Source organism: Triturus cristatus, chromosome 11, assembly GCF_964204655.1.
Source record: "Triturus cristatus chromosome 11, aTriCri1.1, whole genome shotgun sequence".
NCBI lineage: Eukaryota > Metazoa > Chordata > Amphibia > Caudata > Salamandridae > Triturus > Triturus cristatus.
In genome coordinates, this window is record NC_140594.1 from 743,207,750 (window position 1) to 743,234,804 (window position 27,055).

The window sequence follows — 27,055 nt, forward strand, 5'->3', positions numbered from 1 at the left end:
TTATCCGTCCCAGGTAGATTTCCTCAAGCACAGACTATCTAGTGATAATACCAGGATCTTCTGCCATGCAATTGAAAAAGAAAAATTATCCACTTGGACCATGGTCACCATTACACTTGACGCAGAGAAAGCGTTTGATAAGGTAGATTGGTTTTTCTGCATATGACGCTGGAGAAATGTAACCTGGGAGATTCCATTATACAAATGATCATGGCCCTATACAATGATCTAATTTTTAAAGTTAGAGCAGGGGGAGCAATTTCCGCTAACTTCTCACTTAAACAAGGAACCTGACAACGGTGTCCTCTCTCCCCATCACTCTTTCTATTAGCGATAGAGCCATTCCTTTAGCACTTGAGGGAAAATAAGAATATTGCAGGCATAGATTTTGGTAACACGGTCTTGCAGACAACGTTCTGGTTGTCTCAGAGGATGCTGACGCAGCTATCCCGGCACTTATGAGGTCAATACAGGAGATCTCGGAAGTCTCTGGGTACACACTGAACAAAGACAAGACAGAAGTCAAGCTTCTCAACAATCATGGGGGCATGGAAATTATATGAGACACAGGCCTGACCTGGCAACCAAGGCACAATTAATTATCTGTTCCTAGAGTTTACTAACAACCTCATCACTACTTTAGAAAAGAATGAAAGTATCGTGCTTGTAGGAAGGTGGAATCTGACTAATGGTAGCCCCCAACTTTTTGCCTGGTGTTTGAGTGGTTTTTGACTAGTCTGGCTGGGATCCTGCTATCCAGGACCCCAGCCTATCTGCTTTCTCCCTAAAACTAATGTGAAGTACCCTAGGTACAACCCAATTGGATGCTGAGGATGCCCTGACAGTCCCTTGTAGATGGTACCCTAGGTACCCAGGGCATGGGTCTCTCAGTAGGCCTACCAGGGCTGCAGCACTTATTGTGCCACCCTGGGACAGCCATACAAACTGACACCACCAGACCACTACTTTAGTCTGGGTAAGGTGGTGCTAGCACCCTTTACAGGGATATAGGTACTCAATATCCCACCCCATTACAACACATATACTCTCATAGGTCACCCCTATAGCAGGCCTTGCTAATCCTACAAGGCAGAGTGCTGAGGTATGTGTGAGGGGGGTCCCCTACATGAGTAGGGCCTCTCTGCAACCTTCGTAAAATCATTGCTGGGTTGTTTGTAGTGTAGCCATACCATATACTCTTAACCACATTATAAGTCTATCGCGATAACGCGATAACTTGAGAATGGCTACACAGAACCATATCGTGTTTGGTGTCAAACATGTAGGAATCATACCCCCAGTCCAGCCATGGGCATGAGGGTACGATTCCCCCCTGCTGGAGCGGCGATATGGGAAAAGCGGCCGAATTTAGACACCAATTTAAAAGTGCACATGTAGTACAAAATGGCTACTATCCGCCACCTACACGACCCTGGCTGGCTGTTGCTGGGGAAAATCCCAGCCTCGCCAGCTGGACAATAGGGCTCCTGTGGCAGGGAGGTGCTAGCATCTCCCCAGACAGGATAATGTGGATTGGAACAGGGTGGGTGCACCAAATGTCCTTTCAGAGTTGCACGTAGGCAGCTACAGCGCCTGCATTCTGCATACACCGCTTGGAACCGGTTCAGGGGCTTCCTGCCCCTTGCCCAGGCGGGAAACACACAAAGGGGAGAGGGTGTAGCCACCCTTTCCCGCCTCGCCACTCATTGGTGGACACTACTCTGGACACTCCCCTAATCTTGGGGATAAAGGTGAATAACGTGGCCCCAGAGCCTCAGATTAATCTTGAACTTTACAGTCTTGACCTTCAACTTGCTGCTGCCCAGCTGACGTAAGAAATCTCCCTTGGGGTAAAGGAGTTACCCCCCTGCTTGGCAGGCACCTGAAACACTGCAAGTGACCTGGTTGGAACCTCGCTGCTCCTACAGACTTCGACGACTTCCAGCACCCTTGAAGTGGACTTCCTAAGCATCCCAGAGACCAGTGAGTGTGCTCAACAAATCTGAGCACCATGGACCACGTGGGTGCCGAGATTCCCAATACCCCAGGACACTAGCCACCTCTTGCGTAGCATACGACCCTGACCAGTGGGGAAGTTGTGCTTTGGCCCATTATTGAGCCAACCACCAAGCAGCATTTGTGCCAAAGACCAGCACCCTAGCCCCCTCCGGTGGCCCGTGGGCTCCCTTTTATGCACTCCATTTTGCTGCCTTCCGCGGTCCCTTGTCTCTCGACTTGTGGGCCCTAGCGGAGGACAATCTCGACATCTAAGAGTTCTCCTGGTTGCTCCAGGCCTGCTCTACAGTCTCTACAAAAGAGACCTCTCACAGACCTCGTGGGTCTGCACCAGTAGCTGATTTGTTTATCTTGCGTGGGTTGCGGTTGCCAAGGCTTAGTGGATCCATTCCGGACACTAACACCGTAGCAACTCTCATCCAACATGGGACAGTCGCCCTCCAGAAGCTGGCCTTCCTTGAAGCCTCCCGGAGCCCGTGGCTGCAGATCCAATCTACACCTCTTTCCACTTGAAGCACCCGACATTGAAGGGCTCTTTGCCTTGAACTCCCTGGTCACTGTGCCGTGACCCAGACTCTGTCCCCTCTGCTTTCAGGTTCTTCTCTACAACTTCTACAACTTCAAGCTTCACGGCATCATCAACGCTTTTGGCTAGCAGCACTTTTGAACATTTTCCCATTGAAAATCAGCCCGCGACCCGACATCGAAAACGACCTATGCACCCGGCTTCCCTGGGGCAGGTAACAGTGGTACCTCGGTACTCTCGTGGTAGTGGGCTCCTCAAAAGCTTAAGTCTAAAGTTTTAACTTTGTACTCCTGCTAGAAGTGACTTTAATCTGTGTAAATCAAATCGCGACATTCTCCATAGGCTTTAATAGAGATCCCGATAGCAGCTATTTCCACTGCACGCGCCTCCCGTGGGTCCCCTTCCTCATAACCTGGGGTGGATTCTTAAGGGACCAGCGATCCTAAATGCCCTAGGCATTGTCTGTAGAATTGTCGTGGTTCTTATACCACTTTTTTGATATATGGTTTGGTCCCCCCCGGGGCCCTGTGATTCCTGTGCTATTTATTGTGTTTATAAATGCTTGTTTGAATTGTAACTTTGCCACTAGCCTCATAAAGAGACTGTGGGATTCTGTCTAGAATAAATACATATATTTTATATATATACCTGTGTGGGCTACTCTTTCATTTGGTTATTCAAGAGGTTATCTATGGTAAATCAATAAGCTTAACACTCCTTCAAGACTTAGCCTGAAGGCTGCTCTCCACAGCTACCACTAGGATAGCTTTCTTTAAAGGTTGTCTTAAACCTATCATCAATAAGAGTCGAATTGGACTGGTGCAAGGTGTCCCCTATAACTAGGAGACAGCATATGCCAGGCCAACTTCTCACAGTGCTAAAGAAAATTACTGAACTACTGAATGGATGGTCACCAAAATTCCTATCTTGGGGGAGCAAAGTAGAAACAATTAAAATGATGATCACCCCGCTTTTCAATTACTTAACAAGTATGCTTCCAATGTTATTATCGGAAGACTTTCTTAGGAAAGTAGAGTAGGCCCTTAACTTCCTGTGGCAGGGGAAAAGACCAAGAATCTCATTAGTGAAACTCAAACTGGCTAAAGAGAAATGAGGGGTGGGTCTACCAAACTTTAGAGCATACAAAATCGCCTTTCTGTGTAGACAAAGAGCAACCTGGTTCACCGAAAACTCAGTATACCGACCTCTTTGGTTATATGAGGGAAAAAAACTCATTAGGACATCCCCCTACCCACGCTCATGACAATGAACATTTCTTCTCTCCCTCATTTAAAGTACATTATCAAAACACAAAGCAGGCTCTTTCCCGCATAGAAACGTACTCCAACATTAAAGTGGGCGCCTCTAATATGACAACACTTTGGCACAACCCTAAGTTAAGAATAGATGGTCAACCAATATGTTGGCAAGAATGGTCACAAAAAGGCATAAACTTTATCAAAGACCTTTATAACGAAACCTCACCTAAGACCTTCAACGTCCTCAAAACTGAGAAAACTTTGACTGAGAGATTTTTATAAATTCTTAAAACTTAAAGTTCAGATTTCTAAGCTATGTATAAAGGCAATAGACCCTTCACTGCCATCCAAATTATCTAAACTTTCCAAAGTGGGACATATGGTATAAAAATTATACAAAATACTCCTACCTGAACCCTGGAATTCACATAAGAGTAATGAGAGGAAATGGGAGGCAGAAACCAACTCTGAGCCAACTGGCTTGAACTGGCAACATATACGCATGACGCCCTTCAAGAACATAATCTCTCCTGCACTCTCCCTAACAAAGTATATGATCATCAACAAGACCTACTGGATGCCATACAGACTGAACAAGACTAACCTCATTCATTCCCCCCTCTTTTTGAATTGTAAGTCGCAGGTTGATCACTTAGCACACATGCTAGTCTACTGCCAGATGCTGCAAAAAGTCTGGGATAAGATGTTTGGGTGTATTGAGCACACATTACATATCAAACCGACCAGGGAATTTTCATACATCCTACTGGGGTACCTAGACCCATAAATACAAAATGACAATGATCGCAATCTAATTGACCTAATGCTAGCTTAGCATGCAAAATCATCTTGTGCAATTGGAAGAACTTCAGTTTAATATCATTCAAAATATGGCAAGAATGCTTACCCTTCCTAAGAGGTGCGCACAACATAACACTTCGACTCTCTCCCCATGGCGCTCATCCCATACTAAGCTGTGGAACTCAATGGACTCCTCCTCTTTCATCTTCAAACACCCATGAGCAACTAAATCATTCACCATGTGGTACACCTCATACCTATCTCGCCTTGTGAACCTTTTGCTATGCCGCAGGAGGCCCATTGGAAACTTACTCTAAAGTTGTACTTACTGGTCATTTCTTTCCATTAGCTTCTTGTTTTCCTCTTTCCTCTTCTTATTTTTACTTTTTTTTATGTTTACCCTTTTTCTTCTTCTCTATTCTTACTTTATGCGGTGGTACATTTATTAGTCCCCCCCAGTGGGCACTGTAGCTTTGTCTGCACCAATACTAGGAGATCATCATCTTACAGTAAAGGAAGGGGTCCCAACACCACTGATTGTGTAAGGTATTGGTTGGGTGTCCTATCCCTGATTTGTCTTAACATGTTGTTATTGTCATCAATGATTAATGCGCGTAATTGTACATGATACCTGTAAATGACTGACTTCATTGAGAACACTCTTGTCTAATGTGGGATGTATCACACTATGCATACCTACTTCATTTGTTTTGTACTTACAAAAACTTTCTAAAAATATTTGAACAAAAAAAATACTATAGGCCCGGTTCACAAATAGTTTGTTTCGATTAACTCAGGGCCTACTCCTGAATTCAAGGAGTCAGCCTAAAGTAAGCCAGGGTGCTCCTGTTTTACTCCTAAAATTCAGGCGTAAGCCAGGAGTGATGCAAAAGTAAGTCACACATTCTCAAAATCAATCTTTGTAAGTCATACCTAATAATTATTGTATTCTGCTGCATAGAATGACTACGCTGAAACGCGCGTAGTGATATAATAGAGCCATGCAATAAATTTTGATATCAATTGGAAAGTAATTGATATGATTCAAAAGAGCCTGATTTAAAGTTTGATATCAATTGTAAAGTATCTTGTTGACCAATATGCAATGATATATCACCCTTAACACTTGTTCATTTCAAAGCAGATCTTCTTGCTTTATGCACTTTGTGGTTTTTTTCCTATGCAAGCTATAAATATACCTGTATTTGAGAGTGGTATAATTACTTAGGTGTAAATTAATGCACAAACTGAATGAATGATTCAAAGAGTAATTTTATACATAGCTTAGAAAAGAATTGATTACAATATCTGATTTGATTTGACTGTACATAAAGCATTGGTAAAGTTATATTAAGACATCAAGCGTATTTGTAAAAAACGTAAAAAATAAAAACATAGAAAAAATAGAGCTGTTGTTGGGGTGATATTTGGTCGCTATAACAATACAGTGCACTTTTTTATATATATACATATTTTTCGTTATATTTTGTTTGAAATGGTTTCCTAGATATTTTGTTATCAACTGCTAGAATGACTAAACCACAATGTTCGGTGCAATTATCAGTCTATTACGTGCAGGTCAATATTTAAATAACATTCCTTGTAGTCTTCAGCTGGGCTTATGATTATTGCTTTATTTCTTTCTTGGAAAAGAGTGCGAGTTATTTCAAATTCCTTTTTTGGAGTCTACCTGTTTACAAAGCCTTGTCGTTCATAAAAACAGTAGAAAATCAAATGCAGTTCTCTCTCTGTTCTAAATGTTGTAAGCGGCAAACTGAACACGAAATACAACATCTGATCCTTTCTTTAGGAGCATAATGGAGAGCTAGGCTAATTAACTTCACTGTACATTAAACTTATGAGTATACCTATAAAAATGTTAAGGTCTTCTGCAAATAAATGCATTTGAAGATGAAGAAAAGCATTCCTTTCATTTCACACATACGTCTTTTAGTGAGAATCGATTTCCAAACCCAAGATCCGCTTCTGGACACTGATCAGTGTGTGTCAGGAGCTAATAAATCTTCACATCCTCTTAGCTGAAAAGAAAGGTCAGATACTGCCGGTGTGTTTAGGTGCACAGGTTTTCCTCTGGGCTTCCTTGGCAATGTCTTTGAGAACAATGCTACTTAGATCACTGAGAACTTTGAATTTGGATGTACCACATTGTGGCCCAGTGAGGCCTGTACTAATTTATTCTACTGCTATCCTAGGAAATCATTCTGCATCCACCAGCCATTTATGGTTAGTGGGAAGGGGATATTTCTAAACTCTAATATCTTAAGTGTGGTTGCGTTGTTTCACGCACTAAAATTGATACAGAAGCATATTTTGAAAACATTTATGAGAACAGTTCGATTTACTCTTTGGAAAATCACATTTTTCAAATGTATACATTTGTACCAGCTTTTCTGTTGCATTTCCAAGTCTGTAGAATAAAATGTAAATACATATATAAATAATGGATTTACCTCTGTTTTGCTATAACGGATGTACCTTTGTGCTCCTTGATCTATCAGTAGCCTTTGAAATAGTTCATACCAATTTACCAATTTTAAGGTAATGATGCTGTGTCTGGGTTGGCCTTACAGTGCATTGATGCCCTCCCCTCAATTACAGCCAATACATTACTAAAAGACAGCTCTTTTAAACCAATTGAAGAGTATCATGTGGTGTACTGCACGAACCCCACACTGTTCCTTCAGCATTTACATGCTAATATTAGAGCAGGATCTTGCACACTTCCAAATGGATACTGCAAAAGATAACTACAATTCACATTTGTCTGGTACACATCTGTAGAAGCAACAGTTTTCACCAGATGGCTTCATCTCATGCCAATATGAAAGAGAGAGAACCTCACCTGTTTAGCCATATGAGTAATGGTATAGGAGGATGTGAGGGCGTTTTGCGGCCTATTGTGTTCATAGCTGCTGGTTTCGAACCATGTGATCTGTAATGTTTCAGCCCGTATTTTATTGGGTACTGTAGTGTGTTCATTTCATGGCTGCTGTAAATAGCAAAAGGAAGGGCTAAAACACAACCATTGAATTTGTGTTCTTAATAGAATTGTAACTTTACTACACTACAGCTAGGAACTTTTAAATTCAAAAGCACAAAACTGAAGGGATGGTTTACAATACTGAGAATGCAATCTGCAGCACTGGGATTTCTGCTTAATATAAAATAGACATTTCCCTGTTTAAAGTGTTTCTGGTTGGAGAAGTGCCAACCCTTCATTATATCTAATGGAATGGGAATGCAAGAGATTTATGTTAGGTGATCACTTTTCAAAGTCAAATGTATTTGTGAACTACATGAACAATAAACTCTTTCCGGTTAGCTATTAGAAGATTATTTCAGTCCATGTGAAGACCGGTAAAAAAACATAATCAAAAATTATAAATGTAGAATTAATTATCTGATCGGGAATATAAATGAATGTGTCTGGAATGTCTGGCACAGGTTTAAAGTAGAAAGCATAACTATAAGTGCCATGAAAGAAAGGTTTTAATATGATCCTTCAATGCAAGTAGCTCTAGTCCATTAATGAAAACATATGTATGGTATGTTTCCAAAAGTAAAGGCTAAGACAATGAGTCATTGACCATTGTGAAAAAAACTCCATCCACATATAAGACATACAGGGAATACGTTTTGTTCTACAGTGCTCCGTTAACATATATGAAGAGGTATTCCAATAAATGCAATTGACCACTGGTTTAATGATATAACCCCAATCAAAATGACCTTTTATTGGCCAAATATGGCATTCCATACAAGAAAGTTATAGGACAGTAGACCTCTGGAATTAGTTAACTTGAATACAAGAACCTGACAGAAACGGATTTGAGAAGGTGAGGGATGTGACAGAACAGAATTACCCATATTGTGTCAAGTGCAAATTCCATGTATTTAAGCAGTATAAAATGTACCTAATTCAATAAGTAAGTGTCAAGAGGATTAATCAAACAAAAACCACAAATTGTGGATTGTAGAAGGAGAAGATTTAATCTTGGGTTCTCTGCCTGTGATCAATATAAGTGTTAAGTTAATCTGAAAACAATAGAGGTAATAATGATAAGAAACCCATTAAAATTATGAAGACAAGTACCATTCTGTTATCAAGATACAATAGAAAAGTAAGATAGACATCATACAATTGCCTAGACTGATGAATGAGTGAAATGCATGAGTTGGACACTACTTATGCCCTTCCAATAAGAAAGTTTTAGCTAGATAGGGAAACAACTTACATTGAGGACAGAAGGCAAACAGGGTTCAAAAGCTTATTGTAAACTGTGGATAAAATGCTTTTAAATATGGAAACAGAAAAGAAGAAGAGAACCAGTGGGGGTGTAGGGGTGATAAAAATCCTAAAGACTCACAAGCAGATGTGGACCATCCTTAAGAGCAAAGGCCCCACCACCTTTTTCCAAATATGAAGAGTGAATCTCAGGCTGGGCAAAGGTCAAACTGACAGACAGTTTTCATGTTCAGGTCAGGTAGCCAGGAGCTGTACATGCTAAATGCACAGGTGCCTGGCTGACTGAGGTGAACTTGCTGGACTGAAGATGTCACCGCCCTGTGGCCGTGACCACCTCAGCCCGGCAAAGTGCTTGGGAGTCCTTCCCCTCTTGACGAGGGAGAGAGTCACTAATAACTTCGGAGACAGGAACTTCAGTATTAAGCCCTGAAGTGCCCAGGTCAAGTGCCTATCAGTCCCGCTCATCACAGAGTGGGGTGGAGTCAGCAGTCTCACTGACCCCATCCTACTCTGTGATGAGGTAGAGACTTCTACCTCCTCTAATTGCTGACTCATAACAAGGTATTAATTGGCAGAAAGATTATTATATGATTATCATTGTTGTAACATCTTTATACACCTTGATTAATCTCACACACAAGGTACTACTGCTTGTAAACATCACTTGAGTATGTGTTCTATTTTATTTCTGTAACATACTAACATGCTGCTTCAAATGCTGGAATTTTGCTTAGTCAATAACATCTTCCTTTTTCAGGATACCATGAATCATCAAACATGAGCTACAATCATGGGTCATTGGATTGTCCCCAGCTATGCAAGGAAATAATTACTCTGTCTTAAAAATAGAAACACTGATGGCAAGCAGGTGAGATTAATTGCTACATATAGTACACAGGCTGATGAAAAAAGGAAAATATTGAAACACCATGAGCTCTCTTACAGGCAGAGGACAAATTGGTTGGAAGCATTCCCAATATTCCAGCAGTGACTTTTAAGACAGCACACTCACTTAAAGATGATCTAGTGACAAGTCCTTTAACCATAGAAGCTTCTGGTATGTTGCACATCTCTCAGGTTTCCACTCATGTTGCCATTGTACAGCCTGCAAATATAGCACAGATCAAAGTCAATGCAGGATTCTTCTTCATCATCATCATCATCATAAAACTTTATTCGGAAGTATGTGAACATCCATAAAAGCACATACAATATTACATCAAATATAATTCACAATATTACATCAGACACAAATTAAAAAGTTAGATATTAAAAATGCAGGATTCCAAATTCAGATATAACGTAGCACATCAATTGCAGTACTCCATATGTGAGTGTTTGTGTATTCCATGTGTGTGTACATCTTAGAGTGCTCATATAATAAATGGTAGAAAGGTAGCACTATTTGTCAATTTTGGAAACACTTACTTAAACATAGAAGAACCATCACCATTAAGGGACAACTATCCTGTAGTCAGACATTTACAACATGTCTATGACAAATATAGGAGTAAGTTGAACATTTTGTAGACAAAATCTCTGACAATCCCAGCAGGGGAAATTAGGAATTGACCGATTGAAAATTGGAATCTAGATATATTATTTATTTGGACATCTGGAGTGCAAGTGGATTCAGTCTGAATGAGGAGTTAGTGGTACACCTACATGAATGAAATTCTGGCTGTGTAGTCAGTATCTATTACAGTTTCCCTTTTTACAATGTTTATAATATGGATGTTATAGTCATTGTGTTTTAATTATTACTAGGGCTCCCGGTTTTAAGGTATTTTTTTTAAAACATTTCTGTCTTAATTTATCCATATTTATTTTTGGGTCATCTTATTGGTATTTATCCATGTTTATTTTGTGTTTTGAGTATAAATGGAGTCATAAAATGGTATATTTCCACATTTATTTAACTCTTGGATGTGCACTTATAAATGGATGTCTGTAACGTTTTATCAAATTAAGCAGCCACATATAACAAAACACTACATTTGCAGGTACATAATTGGGTATACTACAAAAATATCTTAACATATGCCAGCATTTAAGGAAATCTCATCCCTTTTTTTAACCCCCCCAGGCTGTCTATCTGCTCAGTTGTTACCTGGAATCCATGAAAGACAGCATGGAGAGTTTCTCAAAAGAAGCACCATTTTCAGTATTTTTTTCCTCTTTTAAAAATAAATATAGACCGGAAACACATTGTTTTTTGTCTGCATTTATCTGTAAAAATCAGTAGAAATGGAAAACTGGGAGCCTTAATTATTATTTACCCTTTATCTTTTTTCTTGTAGCGAACACATGGTCATATACACATCGGACAGGATATATTCAGGTCCATGTGTCCTGAAAATGAATTGAAACATATATATGGGGGCTGAGTAAGCACACACTGTCCCTAAAAGTCATGTGGTGGAGGGTGTCTCAAAAGGAGACCTCCTGATTGACAGATGAACACTTGTTATTCTTTCTCGACCCTTATGCTAAAGCTAGAAGCAGGACAATAGTGCCCTTCTGTCAATCCCTTAATTTAGTAGAGAGAGGAGAAGCCTATATAATGTGCACAAGTGACACTTCATTGATAGTGGTAGTGGCGGTGTCTTAAGTTTTTGCACACAGCATGGTCAATGATGCAAAAGTTACTAGATAATATGACAGATTGATTCCAATAGGGTATTGGATCTGATGAACCTTTAGTGATGAAGTGTTGAAAATTGTATTAATTTTGTTGCATATCTGTTTTTAGATGTTTTATTTATTAATATTTTTATGATTGCGCAGTTTGAAAAATGCCATTGTCATTTTTGTTGTGATTTTATTATGTTTCTTGATAATGACATTTTATTTTAAACTATAAATAAAGGAAACAAAGGAATTGAAAAAGACGTATGTGGGGGCAGAGTGAGCACACACTGTCCCCAAAGGTCATATGGTCGGGGTGTCTCAAAAGGATCCCCCCTTGATTGCCTGCCTACAACATTGACAACATGTTGTTGCAGCCATTACAGGACTCTGGGACACATGTCCCCATGGATATGCATTGTAAAGACAGACACTTTTTGAAGGTGACAAAGAGGAGCGGGTATGAAGGGTAATAACAAATTTTAGTCACAATCTAAATTATTTGTTGGTGGTACCATATTAACTTTAGGAATTGTGGTGTATTTTATATATGTATTTATTGAGTTTTATAGAGAGCGAACATGACACTTTTGGGTATCAGAGCACTGTACATCAGGAAAGCAAAAAGGTAAACAGATAAGGGTTAACATATGTGAAAGAACAACAAAGTCAATTTAAGAAAATGGAATGACATTCAGTAGGACCAAACAGAGAATAGGGATTGGCATTCAGTGGGGCCAACAAGTCTTGTGGAAGGGCTGGCCATGGAGGTTAGAGTCTGGGAACAGTGCATCTTCATTGGGGAGTGTCTCTATTCATTAGTAGTTGCTTTACTTTTTGTTTGAAGAAGGCGGTTGAGGGGATGGATCTGGTCAGGAGGAAGAGGGTTCCAAACTTTGGGGGTGATTCCAGAGTAGGATTGCTTGTAGATTTTCTTTTTTTTTTTTTTTTACTTTTTACAATTTGTAGGGTTTTAGTAGAAGGGAACCAGTCCTTCAAAAAAAGTTCTATTTTCGCCTGATAGTATGGGTTTCTTGGCCAAGTAATTTGGAGTGTTGTGGTGAAGAGCTTTATGAGTCAAGCAGTCAATTTGTAGATGGATCTTTGCCTCATAGTGTAGCCAGTTCAGTGCTCTGAGGTCTAGGGTGATGTGATCACTTTTTTAAATATGTGATGAGTCGAGCAGCTGAGTTAAAGGTTGCCTTTAGAGGTGCCAGCTTGGATTTTTCTAGTTTGGCTTTTTCTCGACCCACAAGGATGGTGCTGCCAGAAGTTAGTTTGGAAATCACTAACTCCTGAACTGGTGTCTTGAGATCTGCAGTGTGAATGAAAGGTTTTAATTTCCTTAGAGCGTGCTATTGGTAGTTGGCATCCCTCACAGCAGCGTTGTTGTGATCCTGCATAGAAAGGTGATTGTCCAAGGTTATTCTTAGAGATTTTGATGAGGTTATGATGTGAAAGGTACAGTGAGCAGGTTGAACAAGGTCGGGCTGAGCGAGAGAGAGAAGGATTGAGGAACGCTAATCCTTACTGGCGTGATTAGGGCACGGTTGAACATAACTCTTTGAGATCTGTTGTGTAATAATGAGGAGAATCATTTTAACATGGTACCAGAGAGACCCATCCTGCATTCTGGGAGATTCATAAGGTTCTCATGTTTAACCATGTCAAATGCAGCTGACAGATCAAGTAGGATTATTAGGAGTCATTCTGGTTGAAAATCTCAGGGCATTGTTGACAATCTGGGGCAGTTTCAGTGCTCTGTCCCAGCCTGAAACCCGATTGTCATTGGTCGAGGAGTTGGAATTGTTCAACGTTATTGCACAGTTGTCGCTGTGCTAATTTTCCCAGGAGCTTGGCCAGAGCGGGGATATTGGAGATAGGGCAATAGTTGTTAGAGTTTGACTGGTTGGAGTAAGGCTTTTTTAATATCGGGGTGCCCTGGCCAGTTTTTAAACAATCTGGTATGTAGCCTTCTAATAGGGAAGCGTTGATTATCCTGGTCCATAACGGAATTAGAAAGTGTTTGATCATTGCGGTGTTTGGAGGGTAAGGTGTCGTTGAAGTGGTTAGAGTATTTCTGGGAAGATAGTAGTTTTAAGATGTCGGATTTGTCAATAGTCTTAAAGAAGGACCAAGAGGCATTGCTTTTTGGTTTAGGCGAAGGGCTTTCAGGGCACTCTTCCTGAAGTATGGGGGGGCGAGGTTGAGGGTAGTTGGTAGATAAAAGCTCTACAGCCTTTTGGAGGTCAGTGTCAATTATCTTTATTTTTTGATAAAGAAGGAGGCAAAAACCTTGCAAATGTGAGGCGTTAGATTTTCAGAAGAAAGGAGATTACATTTTCTGTTAGTTGATAATTTCATACACTTTTTTGGGACAGTTTGTGCCCTTGTCAAGTTGTTGTTTGAAATAAGATGCTTTGGAACTTCTGAAATGCCTGTTGTAGGCTTTCCTTCTTTGTCTCAGTAGATTGAGGTTGGTAGGCGAGGGAGAGAGTCTCCATGTTCCTTCTGCTGATCTTAGTGAGCAACATTCTTCATTAAAACTGGTATCAAACCATGGATTAGATTTTTTGATCTAGACACGATTCGATTCAAAAACTTTATTCGATCATTGATTAATAATCATAAAAGTACATACATACATAAGTAATAAAACATGAGGGTACAGCAGGTTTTAAGTTAATCACATATCAAAAAAGGGTGCTTTTCCTCAAGCGTATCGATTTTAAAATATATACAGCAGTAAAAAAACAGATGTCCTGTGAATTAAGTCCAAATAAAAGCCCCATGGCCGATACAATAGTGGATACATTATATTTTTTGAAAAGCGGTTTCAGATATACTTTTCGAAGGTAGAGATAAAGAGGGCATAACAATAAAAAATGCTCCGTGCTTTGCTTTGTGGTCCCATCACACGGACAGGGGGCAGTAGTATAGGTCTTCATTACAGGATACGCAACAAGCAAATGAACAATCCCCATCCGTAATCTTGTCAATACATATTGGTGGGATCGGATAGTAATCAATTTAAGGTATCCTGAAAGCCCCGTTTCTTCCTTAGTGTATCTGTCGTAAAAAACATGTGAGGAGAACTGAGCAGTAGCTGCGTTACGCTTCACCATGCTAACCCTCAGAAATTCATGTTTAATCTCACTCTTCGGGATATCTAAAACACAAGAAGGGTTATCACGCACCGTGAGATTAAAAACATCATTAAATGTTCGGATAATATAGTTAAGCCAGGGGATGCGGGAACATTTGTCCATGTGAAGACAATCTAAAATAATCTTTCTTGTAAAACCAGTCTGTTCCTTAGCCCATATAGATCTCCATACTAACAGGGGTCTTAATCTGATCAAGTCAGATAGATGTTCTAGACCAACCTCCTGATGGATCAGCTTTGTTGAGGCAGAAGATGGTAAACACAGGAGTTTTTTGACAAATTTGTTTTCCTCAACCTGGAGCATGTTGTTATTACAATGGCCCCACACTCCTGAGCCATATAGGGCCAGAGCAACACATTTATGGCGATATAGGTACAACATGTCTGGTATCCGTCTTGAGCCTAACTTGGATGCAAACCTAAATATGCCAAAAGAACACTTGGCCATTTTGGCTCTTACATTAATCATTTCAGGTGTCCACATCCCCCCACTGTTAAAAGTGATACCCAGATAACAGAATTTGTCCACCACTTTTATAGTTTGGTCCATAACTGTGAAGGGCCTTAAGTTTTTAATTTTCTTCCCACAGGGCATTATAAAAGTTTTCGAATTATTAATTTTTAATTTTCTCCCATTAATAAAATCAGCAAATTTATTCATAAGTTTTTGCAACCCTAGAGGGGTTTGTGAGAGCAGAACCGCGTCATCCGCGTAAAGCAATATTGGGATGGAAAGGCCGCCAGCAGTCGGTGCATCTGCACTGATGGTCCGTAGTTCCGACTCGATTGCATTAATAAAAAGGGAGAAAAGAAGAGGTGCAAGGACGCATCCCTGCCTAATTCCAGAACCTACATTAATACTGGGTGTACACTCCCCCGATTGCCCGTATCGTATCTTAGCCGTCAGATTCCTATAAAGTTGGGCCAAGAAATAGATAATTTCCTGTGGAGCACCCATGTCCAACAAGGTTGACCACAGAAGGCCATGGTCAACCAAGTCAAAGGCACTGGTCAGGTCGGCAAAGCAAAGAAACAACGAGCCTTGTTTAGCCCGTGTATATTTGCATATAATAAGGTCTAAATTAATGCACTGTTCTATGGTGCCTAACCCCTTGCGGAATCCGTACTGAGAATCCGCAAGGATCCCTTTATCTTCTACCCATTCCTCCAGGCGACTCAGTAATACCCTACTCATAATTTTTAGGGAAGCAGTGAGGAGAGAAATCGGGCGGTAGTTTTTTGCCTCACCCCTCTCCCCTTTTTTATACACCGGGATAATGATTGATTCCCCCCAAGTCTGTGGGGCCGCAATCATTGCAGCAGCATTAAAAACCTTTGTTAACAATGGGCTCCATATGGAAATCTCGGCTTTATAAAGGTCAACGGGTACCCCATCAGGGCCCGGCGCCTTTCCCCCCTTACTGACCCGGATGGCAGCATCCACCTCAGAGACTGTGATATTAAGAGGTATGGGGATAAAAGCCAGGGTTTCCCTATCCCCCCCTACAGCTAGTCCTTCGGGGTTAAAAATACTAGTAAAATGAGCCACCCATTGTTCCTCAGATACCTGGGCAGACATTACCGGGACTTCTTCATTTTGGAGGAAGGGACTATTGACAGTGGACCAAAAAAGCTTAGTATCCTTAAGATCCACTGCCTTAGTCAGGTTGTTCCAGGCCTCTTCCCTTAGTTCCTGTTTCCTATCCCTCAGATGAATTGAGTATTCCCTTCTGAGGGTTTTAACTGCTTCCTTATCTCTGGGTTTACCCTTAAGAGCAACTTTGAGTCTTTGTAAGGATTTAGTACATTCCCTGTTAAACCATCCCCCGTTAATCCTAGGGCCCTTTGGTTTTCTTCCAGTTAAGATTTCTGCAATGTTTTTATTAATGATGTCGAAACTAGCTAGAATATCAGCATTATCCTTTTCGGGTTCGAAACAGCATTCCACCTCATCTATACAAGCAGACACAATGGTACATAGTAAATGTTCCTCATTTTGCCTACCCCATTTAATTCTAGGGCCATTGGGTCTATGTGGAACTACATCTGTCACTGCACCATGTAACGCCTTTACTTTATCCCCCCACAAGGAGAGATACATTGTTAGACAGTTATGATCGCTTAGGGCTGGGTCTACTATTACGGGTAAGGAACACAAAGCTGTAATACTGGAGGAGACAATGAGGTAGTCGATAACCGTGGCACAATTCCTACCAATAAAGGTCGGTACCGAATTGCCCTCACTTTCTACGCCAGGTAACATAATGCATAAATCCATTTTAAGCATAAGAGTGTTTAGGGATTCCCCATAAACCGAATGTAAAAAATGGGTCTGATCTTCCCCCACCTCATCCCCATGCCCACACACCCTTTTGCCAACAAATGGGCACATGTGAATGTTGAAATCTCCGCCCCACAAAATATCAAAAGACACATCACTGCGCCCATATAACCTTTCCACCTCAGCTTCAAGTTCATCAACCATATCTGTTTTTGAGTGGTTAAAGACATTGTTGTAGTGGTTTATAACTAAAACATTTCGCCCATTCCTGTGTTGTAACCACAACAACTGAGAGTGCAGACCGACGGTCCGGTGGATTTTTACTCGAACCGGTAACCTCACAGAGAGCAATATCACCATTCCACCACTGGCTCTCCCCATGTTGGATGGCTGAGCATGGCAATTATAGGCAACATACCCATCAAGATAGACATCTTCGGCCGCCCAAGTCTCCTGGAGACACAAGATGTCAAATTGGGTTATAAATTCTAACCATCCTAGACGATCTATCTTGTTATTCCACCCAGCAATATTCCAACTCGCCATCTTATATCCCCGTTCTGTTAGACTAACAGCCTCAATAGATGGTGGGGGTAAGGTGTGGACATGGGTTACTTCCCCTGGCACGGGGTCTTCAGATAGTCAGGTCGGACTTGTACTTCCATTGGCCGGGGTAGGAGTATCTGAGTTACAGTGAAGCTGCCCAGAATTACGTGTATTACCCCAGAGCTACAAGTAGCATTGTACCCATTGGGTGGGTTAATATCAGTTGAGCCTTTTTCCCCCGTGCCTACACCCGTGTCTCCCCCTGTGTCTCCACAGGATTCCTTATCCCCCTCCCCTGTGGCTCGATGGCATCAGTCACAGTCTTCCAGGCCACTAAACACGTCAAACCTGTTGGTGGTATCTAGGGGTGTAAAAGGTTTGAGATGATCCATTCTCCTGTGTGTTAGGGAGTTGTACCTTGGGCCTATAGTATTCCACCCATACAGATCTACAGCTATAGGTGGTTGCTTGTCGTTAAATATAGGGCCGTTAATGTAGACAGGTGGACGATATGGGTTTGAGAGCATTTGCCTCAATAACGGGGGCGGGGGGGCTCGCTGTGATTGATGATTAGGTGGGAACACCACTGAGCGAGGATAAAAATATGTTAGGGGACGGGGGGTAATAGATTTACTACCATGGTCAGACGGCCAGTTAAGTATAAAATGGACGGCATTCTGATCTCTAAAATTAATGACCACTATGTCTCCCTCAATATCTTTAGGTCTTCCTCCCAGCCAAGGAAGGCGGCGGACATGGACAATTTCTCCATTGATATTATTTGCTATAGGTCTGTGTAGACTTAACCAATGCGATATTTTATTTTTCAACTGGGCAAAGCCCTCCCGTTTGTTCTTCTCCAGCTCTGGTACCCCAGTAAGGACTACTACAAAGGGTTCAGCTTCTGGTGGGAGTTCTGGAAGGGGGCCCTTGTTATAATTACCTCGAGCCGGCCGCTCGTTTTCTCTCTCTCTATTTTTATTCCCTGGGGCTTGACCAAGATTATTCCGCTGTCCATTAGACGTTACAGCCAGGGACAATGTGGGTTTACTGTTAGGTCCAACAGGGTTACTCCCTGATGTACTTCCACTCATATTATTTGAGGATTGAGGCAGAATGGTAGTCTGAACAGGGGTAGGTATAGTAGTTATAGCAAAAATACCTGATGAAGAGGGTAAAATTGGGGTTTGTATAGGGGGATTAGGCAACACTTTATTAGTCACTATCTTGGTTCCCAGTTCATGTTCTATCTTCCCAAGTCTGTCTTCTAATTTACTAAGTCTATCTACGATAGCCAGAGTATAGGTCCTCATTATAGACTCTATGCTATCGATCAAGGCCCTGTTTGAAGGTTCCTGTAACGTCACCACCGTGGGGGGGCTGTCGGCGGTGGAGATGACAGGGTCGGTAAGGGGAGTTACACATGGATGCGTAGGTGATATAACTATCCTTCCTTTATCTGTTACTTTAACCCCTCCTCCCCTAGTACTGTCGTCCTTTTTAATGCCAAAGTCTGCATGATTAATTTTCCTCTTTGGAAGGTCAGATTTTTTACGCCTTTTTGTCGGAGGAGGGCCATAGATTTTAACTGGCGTGACTTTTTTTGCCCTACTTTTAACTACTTTTGTTTGTTTAGGGATAGGGGTAATTTGTGCTTTGGTTATAACAATAGATTTGGTTGTACTGGGAGTGGTAACAATGGTTGACAATTTACTAGTAGTGCCTAAGGGTTCAAATTCGCTCGTAGGTGTTCCCTCTCTAAATATTAGAGGGATGCTGTCCTGCGAGGGGATGCAGATATTTTCAGTAAGAGTTCCGTCCCCCGTAGAGCTAATTAACACTGGTGACACCGGGAATGGTCTATTCTTTAGGCTTTCAACCGACCGCCGTCGCTCAGCCCGAAGTTCTTCAAGGGTGGGGGTAGTTGGAGAATCCAAGAGAGTTTTCTTAAAGTAATTATCTAATTTCCCATTTATCAAACTCACCGGCTTCTCAGGGCCAGGCAACTCCGGGATTAGTATTTCGATTGACATAATGATTGGTAATATAATGTACCCCCCTAGCACTTACACAATAGTCCTAGGCTGTTCAGTAATCGACCAGGGATTCTGGCCCAGTCCAGTCTCTGTGGGTCTATGAGGGTCTCAGAGGGTCCGCCCTTAGTCCGGGCTTTGTCCCGGGTGATGTCCCGCACACGCGTCCCGCTGACGCGTAATGACTTCAGGTCTTATGCTGACTGTGGATAGAGGGGGTGGAGTCACGGGAAGAGGCGGCAGGTGTGCTCGATGGGACACGCACAGCCTGCTGGGCCTCGCAGTCCCGTCCTCCTGCACAGCAGCTCCCCACTCGATTTCCAATCCTCAACGGGGCTCCTTGCACACAGGTTCAAAGATGCCAATGCCCAACGGGGCTCCAGAAGACAGCAGGCAAAACGGATCAAAGACTCCTCTGCGAGCGGCTCCCGCGAAGCGGGGGCCGCGAGGGGTTATCAGCGGTCAGCAGGTCAGCAGGGGGTGGAGTCACGGGTCAGCAGGGGGCGGAGTCACGGGTCAGCAGGGGGCGGAGTCACGGGAAGAGGCGGCAGGTGTGCTCGATGGGACACGCACAGCCTGCTGGGCCTCGCAGTCCCGTCCTCCTGCACAGCAGCTCCCCACTCGATTTCCAATGCCCAACGGGGCTCCTTGCACACAGGTTCAAAGATGCCAATGCCCAACGGGGCTCCAGAAGACAGCAGGCAAAACGGATCAAAGACTTCTCTGCGAGCGGCACTTTTTAGTTGTATGGGAGCAATGGCATCCATGATGTCGGACATGGAGTTGATATCAGTGGTCAGTAAGGCCTTGTGTGTCAAAGATGTTAGTGGGTGGAGGTAGAATGTTGTTACTGAGAGCAAGTAGAGTGAGCAGTTTGACATTTCTGTTGTCTCTGACCCAGCATTTGTCTTTCACTGGTTGACCTTTGGAGGTAACTGTCCTTTCCGCTATAAAGAACATGATGCAATGATGTTCAGTCCAGTCGCATGGAAGAATGGATTCAATTTGGAGGGTTTGCTCCCTTGCTATTATTAGGTCCGAAGTGGCCCCTTCATTATGTATTTGGCTGTTGCAGGCTTGAACCAAGTTGAGGTTGTGAAGAAAGGTTTTGAAGCTATTCACCAAAGGGTCATTTGTGTAATTCCAGTTTATTTTGAAATCGCCAAGGAAAAACTGATTGTTGTGTGAGCCGTGGTTGGTAGAGATGACCTCCACGATTTGTTCAATTAATGTGTCGTTATCACCAGGAGGTTGGTAGATCGTGTGCAGTGTGCATAATGTGTTGCCTTTTGTAGATATATTGATCCTCTTGCATGAGGACAGAGATTGAGTTTGAGTCTGTTTTATTGAAAAATTGTTCTAATGAATATATGCAATGACCCCACCCAGACGGACTGATCAGTCCAAACGGTTGATGTCAAGGCTGGGAGGGACTAAGATGTCCAGAATGGAGGAAGAGGATTCATTGAGCCATGTTTCGGTAAGTAGTAGGAGGTACAGGTCAAGAATAAGGATAAGGTGACTTTACCCTGTGTAAAAGGCTGATCCTCTGCTGGGATTTAAAGAACCACGTCTGAGAGAAAACTGTTTTCTCTCATGATTTTGTCATAGAGGTTATGGAAGGTGCTCCAGAAACCAAAATGAGAGTATATTTTATGCAACTTCACACTATCATTCTCGGGTATGTGAGAATAAAGTTTGGCATACTGAGTACAAAATGTACTTCCAAAAATAACAGCCTGTCAGTTGGTTCACTGGTGTTCTATTGCAGCCCCCACAGTGTTCTAATGAACAACTAGAGTGCTAACATAATTACATAAGTTTGGCATGTCTAAAATCATCTTGATTGAATCAAAGATGTAAAACTTAAAACATTTACTTTAGAAATGAACAACATTGGGTGGTTGGTCTTGTCACAGAAGTTATGGTTAGTGCTTTAGAAAGCAAAACGAGGACACATTTTCTATGAGTTCTCAAATATCTTTTTCATCTATTTCAATAAAACATTCTGACATGCAGATTTAAATATGTATTTCAGTAACACCTACAGCCTGACAGTTAACTCCCTGTTGATGAACTGCAGTTTTAACACAGTGCATATATGCCAACTTTTTAGAACAGGAAAGTAGGAGATTTTAATAAAAACTCATGGGAATAGATTTTCCCAGTTGACTTCTATTTCATTTTGTAGGAACTAAAATAATGTAATATTGAACTTTAAAAATTGGAGTCTCCTGCATGAATTCAGAATATTGGCATGTGTGACACTATTCTAATGAGCAACTACAATGCTAACATTTTGTATTTATGACACAGGTGTGGCACACCTGACCACCATCTTGATGGAATCAAAGCTGTAAAACTGAGATAATTTCCTATAGAGGATACTTCAGTAAATGAAGAAATGAGGGAGCTTGACAATAAACAAAACCTCCCAAGATGGCATCCCAGGAAAAATGAGCCCAAATGAAGGCCAAATAGTATCCAAATCTAGCCCAGATATAGCCCAATGATAGAAGTGTGCAGTGCTGCCAGATTGGGTGATTTCCTCCACAAATGGGTGATATTTTTCCTATTTGTTTGGAAAAAACATCCCTTGTCGAGCTGAACAAACATGGGCAATGTTTGCCCCTTTTTGTGCAAAAATGTAGCAAATGCAGTGCCACCGACAAATGTGAGGCTCTGCTTAGCCCATGAACTTATAGCAGGGCCGTCACTCATTTGTAGCATGAAGGGGCTACTTATTAGGGGACTGCTTCATGCAGCAGGCCTTCCTCCAGATTGACTGTACCAATGCGGTTAAGAGGGGCAAGCCTGTAATATATATATTTTTTTTATTTCAGATTCATGCCCTGGAGTAATGCTCTTGTGTGACGTTGTCTGGAACTTGCCGGAGAAAGAAACGAGAAGGATGGCCTCACCAGCAGTCTGAGCCTTGAAGCCCTTGTGTACACTCCTCTTAAAGTAGCATATGAATCTACGAAAAACTCCACACAGAAAAAAAACATGTAACATACTTTCTGACAATTGTGAAGCGCTCTTATGTCCTTGGGCAAGGTTCTCACTGTGTAATACTGCCAAAATTAAAATGTGGATTCTACCTGTCACCCACATTCTAATCTTATCATCCAAGAGTTAAGAACAAAGGTGCCTATTTATGAAAAAAGTCAGGCAGTGCACCAAGTCACCTTGCTGCGCTGCACTGTGTAATAGCGAAAGGGCAGGAGTGCATCGTATTTAAGGCAATATGGCGCATTCCTGCCTTTTCTTCTGTGCTTGCTCCCTTTTGGCAGCCTAGCGCCAACACAGGCATCTTCGCACCATGGTGCAAGGTTGCCTGCATTGCAAGCAGGATTGTTTTTGTGCATGGAGGGGCACCTTCCAGCACATAAACAATCCTGTGAGGCATATTCCTCTATCAATGTGTGCATAGAACAGGAAGTAGCAAGGATAAATAAATATATTTCTCCTTGTTACGCCATTCCTGGGAAGGCGCATCTTTTTTGCATTCCCAGCTTTACCAATTCTGGTAAATCTGGGGATGTGCCAAGAGCCTTGGGAGTTGCGTGGGAACACCCACGCAGCACCCATAGAATGCCTTCCCAGGATAGAGTAAGTCAATGCAGCAATTTGCGCTGCGTTGCCTTACTCCAGATTTGTGGATCCACTCGGGGCCACGCAAAGTGGCCTTGCGTGGCTTTATTAATCTGACTTAAGGTGTGCGTCGATCTTGCACCAGTTTGCATGTAAATAGCTCACAAATAGGCCCTAAAATGTAATGTGATGTTAGAAAGAGATACCGCCTAGTGGCCTAACTGCACAGTGTGATAACTGGAAACTCTGGGATTAATCCTAACATCGCTGTTTGACTAAATTGCCCCGAAACCGGTTCCAGGATGCTTGTTTCCGGTTCAGTGAGGACCTGGCTTTGCAGTTCGGGCTGGACTGTTCCCATGAGGAACAGGGTAAAGACTGATTTGCATAAGACTGGGTCCAAACTGGGGTGGCATGGTGAGCAAAAGAATGATGGATTAAACCCAGATCTTTGTGAGTGGGGTTGAATGTTTTCATTGTTCAGCATTCCGTCCATTATTTGTCCCTTTTGCTTTTGAATCAGGTTATAGACACTCTCGCCATTTATTATAGGTGATCACGAAGAGGTAGTAAATCCACGTTGCGACCATAACTGTCCATGTCATGAACAACACAAAAGCCATACTGACTATCAGTGAAAATGGTCACTCGCAGCTGGTTTGAAACACACCATGATCTAGCAAGAGCAATCAATTTAGCTACTTGTGCAGAAATAAAAAATCCTTGAAGCCAGTAGGCTTCGACCACACCTGAGCAGTGGCGGCTCCTCGAGGGAGTGCTGCGGAGGGGGGGTGGTGCAGGGTGGGGGGTAGTAAACTCCGGCATATGGCCGAACGGAGTTCAGTAAATAAATAAATAAATAAAACAATTTATATTGCACGTGCTGCAACGCCGACTCGGTGATGCAGCGCGCAATGTAAATTGTTTTATTTATTTATTTACTCAACTCTGTTCGGCCGTATGCCGGAGTAAATTGTAAATTGATAAATTGATACTTGTATAGCGCACTACTCACCCGCAAGGGTCTCAAGGCGCTTTTACGAATACCGCTGTGGAACCCATCCTGGCTTTCCCTGTGAGGCGTCCACTCCTGGGCACCCCCAAGGTGGAGGCCAGGCATCCTTAGCGTTGTGGGGGCCGTTGTGGAGATTAAGCAAGCTATTGCCCAGAGTTGCAGAGTGGGACTCCATGATTGGAATGGCACCCAGGCGAGAATTATCAGGTCCGTGGAATTTTTGAGCCCAAGACCCACCGAGGCGGGGAATTGAACCTTGGTCCCGGGCTAGACCTCTGCATCAAGGTCTGCCGCTCTAATCATTGAGCCACACTTCTCCACCCCCCCACCCTGCACCTCTCCCGCCCCACTCCACCACCCCACAGCACTCCCTCGAGGAGCCACTACTGCACCTGAGACAGTACAGACTGTGTAGGCAGCTCTCAGGTTTCCTTCATGGTCTCGTAAGCAGGAGTCATTAACAAACATCACATAATCTGATTCAGGTAGTGGCACATCTTGTATGTCAGGTCTCGGCTTGGTGCATAGTCCCGAAACATCAAGACAGTCATGCTCAACTTCACCTTCAATAACATCATTTCTATGTATGGGCAACAGAGTAACAGGGTTAAGCATAGTGCATCTCCTCAAGGTGACATTATCTGGGCCAAGAATGACTTGTTCAGACTCAGTAAGACAAACTGTTGGTAAGGTGTTGAAGGGTTCTGGTGTGAATTGACAATACTTCCACAGAAAAGGGAACTAAGACTGCCAAGGGGTAACCCATAACAAAGTTCTTGAACCACTCAATACTGACACCCGTGGATGCCACAGCTTTAAGACAGCAGCTACTGGATCAAGTGTGGATGAAAAGTAGGCAATGCAAGCATTTCACTGCATCTGAGTTAGCACTGAGAGAGCGCAGCACTCCCTCTTACTGCAAAACAAAGCAAAACATTTTGGCATTTTCAGTGTAAGGAAACAGCAGAGACATTCTCTTAGTTCTTAGAAGGCACGCATGCAGCAGTCATCCCATGGCACAAGATCTGACACATCTCTGTGTCAGCCTCTGCAAAGACTTGGCCACTAGGGAAAAGTTGGGAATCCACTGTCGACCCTAGCCCACCATTCCCAGAACATCATCCGGAAACCCCTGTGAGACGTTAGGCTGCGCGGTTTAACGAGATACTGGTCTGAATTTAATTGAAAGCCAAGAACTATAGTGTCTGCGTCACAAAAAAAGGAGAAAACGCAACACATAGAGTTTTAAAGAAGAAGGAATAACTATATGAAACTCAACTTAAGTTCAAATGATACTGGCCTGAATTTAATTGAAAGCCAAGAACTAAGTGTTTGCGACACACAAAAAGGAAAAAACGCAACACATAGAGTTTTAAAGAAGAAGAAATAACTATATGAAACTCAACTTAAGTTCAAATGCCTCTGGAACAAAGAAGTAAATAGCCAAGCACAAGTACTGAAGAGTGATGTTACTTAACTGCTTGAGTAAGAACATGGGTATGCAGTGAATTGATACACCCACCTATGGTCGTTTGTATTATTGAAGTTGAAGTCCAATTTCAATATTATTTTTAATCGGTTTTGTGAGCTGTTAATGTGTTGGTCCTGAAGAAGGTGTTACATATTAGATATTGCACCGAAACGCGTCGACAAGAGGACACAAATTATATTTGTTGTTGTTTTTTATTATTGTAATTTTGTCATGTTTAATCAATTCTAATGATCCATTGCGTGTTTATTTTAATTTTATGTAACTGTGATTTTGAATTTTGAATCAGTGTTTTTATGATTGATGATTATATGAATTCCATGAATTAATATTGATTGCTAAACATACAGTGATATTGACTGTAATATTTTAAATAAATTTGAATAAAATTCCTTTAATAAACACTATCACACTAGATACTTGTAGTGTAATGGTCTGTAGTTTCTAGGTCTCGGGTTCACAATATATAATATCTAAACTGACTATTGGCATATACTAAGTAAATACAAAAGGGAAGCTTCTTTTGTTTAATCTTACATACCCGGTCCCTTTTGGTATACCTGGGAAACTCTCTCCTTTTTGTCTCTGCAAAGACTTGGCCACTAGGGAAAAGTTGGGAATCCACTGTCGACCCTAGCCCACCATTCCCAAGAACATCTTGACCTCTCTCGGGGATTTATTTTCAGAATTGCCGATATTCTCTCTTGTGACACCTTCTTTGCTCCTTTCTCAATGTGATGTCCTAGGTACAGGACTTCTTCCTGACAGTACTGTAATTTGGTTGGGACCCTTTATGTCCATGTTCAGCTAGGTGGTTCAACAGAGCAATTGTGTCTCGCTTGCAAGCCTCTTGAGTATTTGATGCCACCAATAGGTCATCAGTGTATTTGACCAGAACTGAGCAATGCGGCATTACCAAAGATTCCAAATTCTTCTAAAGTTTCTGGTTAAATATTGATGGTCTCTCTGTTAATCCTTGTGGGACTTGGAACCATGCCAAAAAACGACTGCTGAACCGAAATGCGAAGAGGAATTGGCTATCCTCATGCAATGGTATGGAGAAGAAGGCTTGGCATAAATCAATGACAGAGAACCACTCAGTTTCACATGGAATCTGAAACAAAATCCCAGCTGGATGCGATATCACAGGACAACAAGGGACAACAATGGATTTGACCTTTCGCAGGTCTTGGACAATGCATACTTTCCATTGGGTTTCTGTAAACCCATGATGAGTTAGTTACATGGACTCCCCACAATCTCTTTTAGAATGCCTTACTCAATCATTGAGTCAATCACAAGAGTAATCCCAGCAATGGTTTGAGGGGTCAGATTGTATTGTGGGATTCTCGGGTACTCAGCATTAGGTTTCACTGTTATGTGGACTGGTTCAACACCCTTCACGAGACCTATATCTTTCCCTGAAAAGTCCCA

The 27,055-nt window shown here is 42.1% G+C and overlaps 1 long non-coding RNA gene across 1 annotated transcript in view; it reads right to left on the bottom strand.

Moving 5' to 3' along the window:
- The window catches only part of LOC146785401 (uncharacterized), a 150,068-nt gene that overhangs the window by 67,632 nt on the left and 55,381 nt on the right, over window positions 1-27,055 (bottom strand). The window contains exon 2 of the long non-coding RNA XR_014970367.1: window positions 9,882-9,974. This is a non-coding gene — a long non-coding RNA (uncharacterized LOC146785401). The remainder of the gene's footprint in view (window positions 1-9,881; window positions 9,975-27,055) is intronic.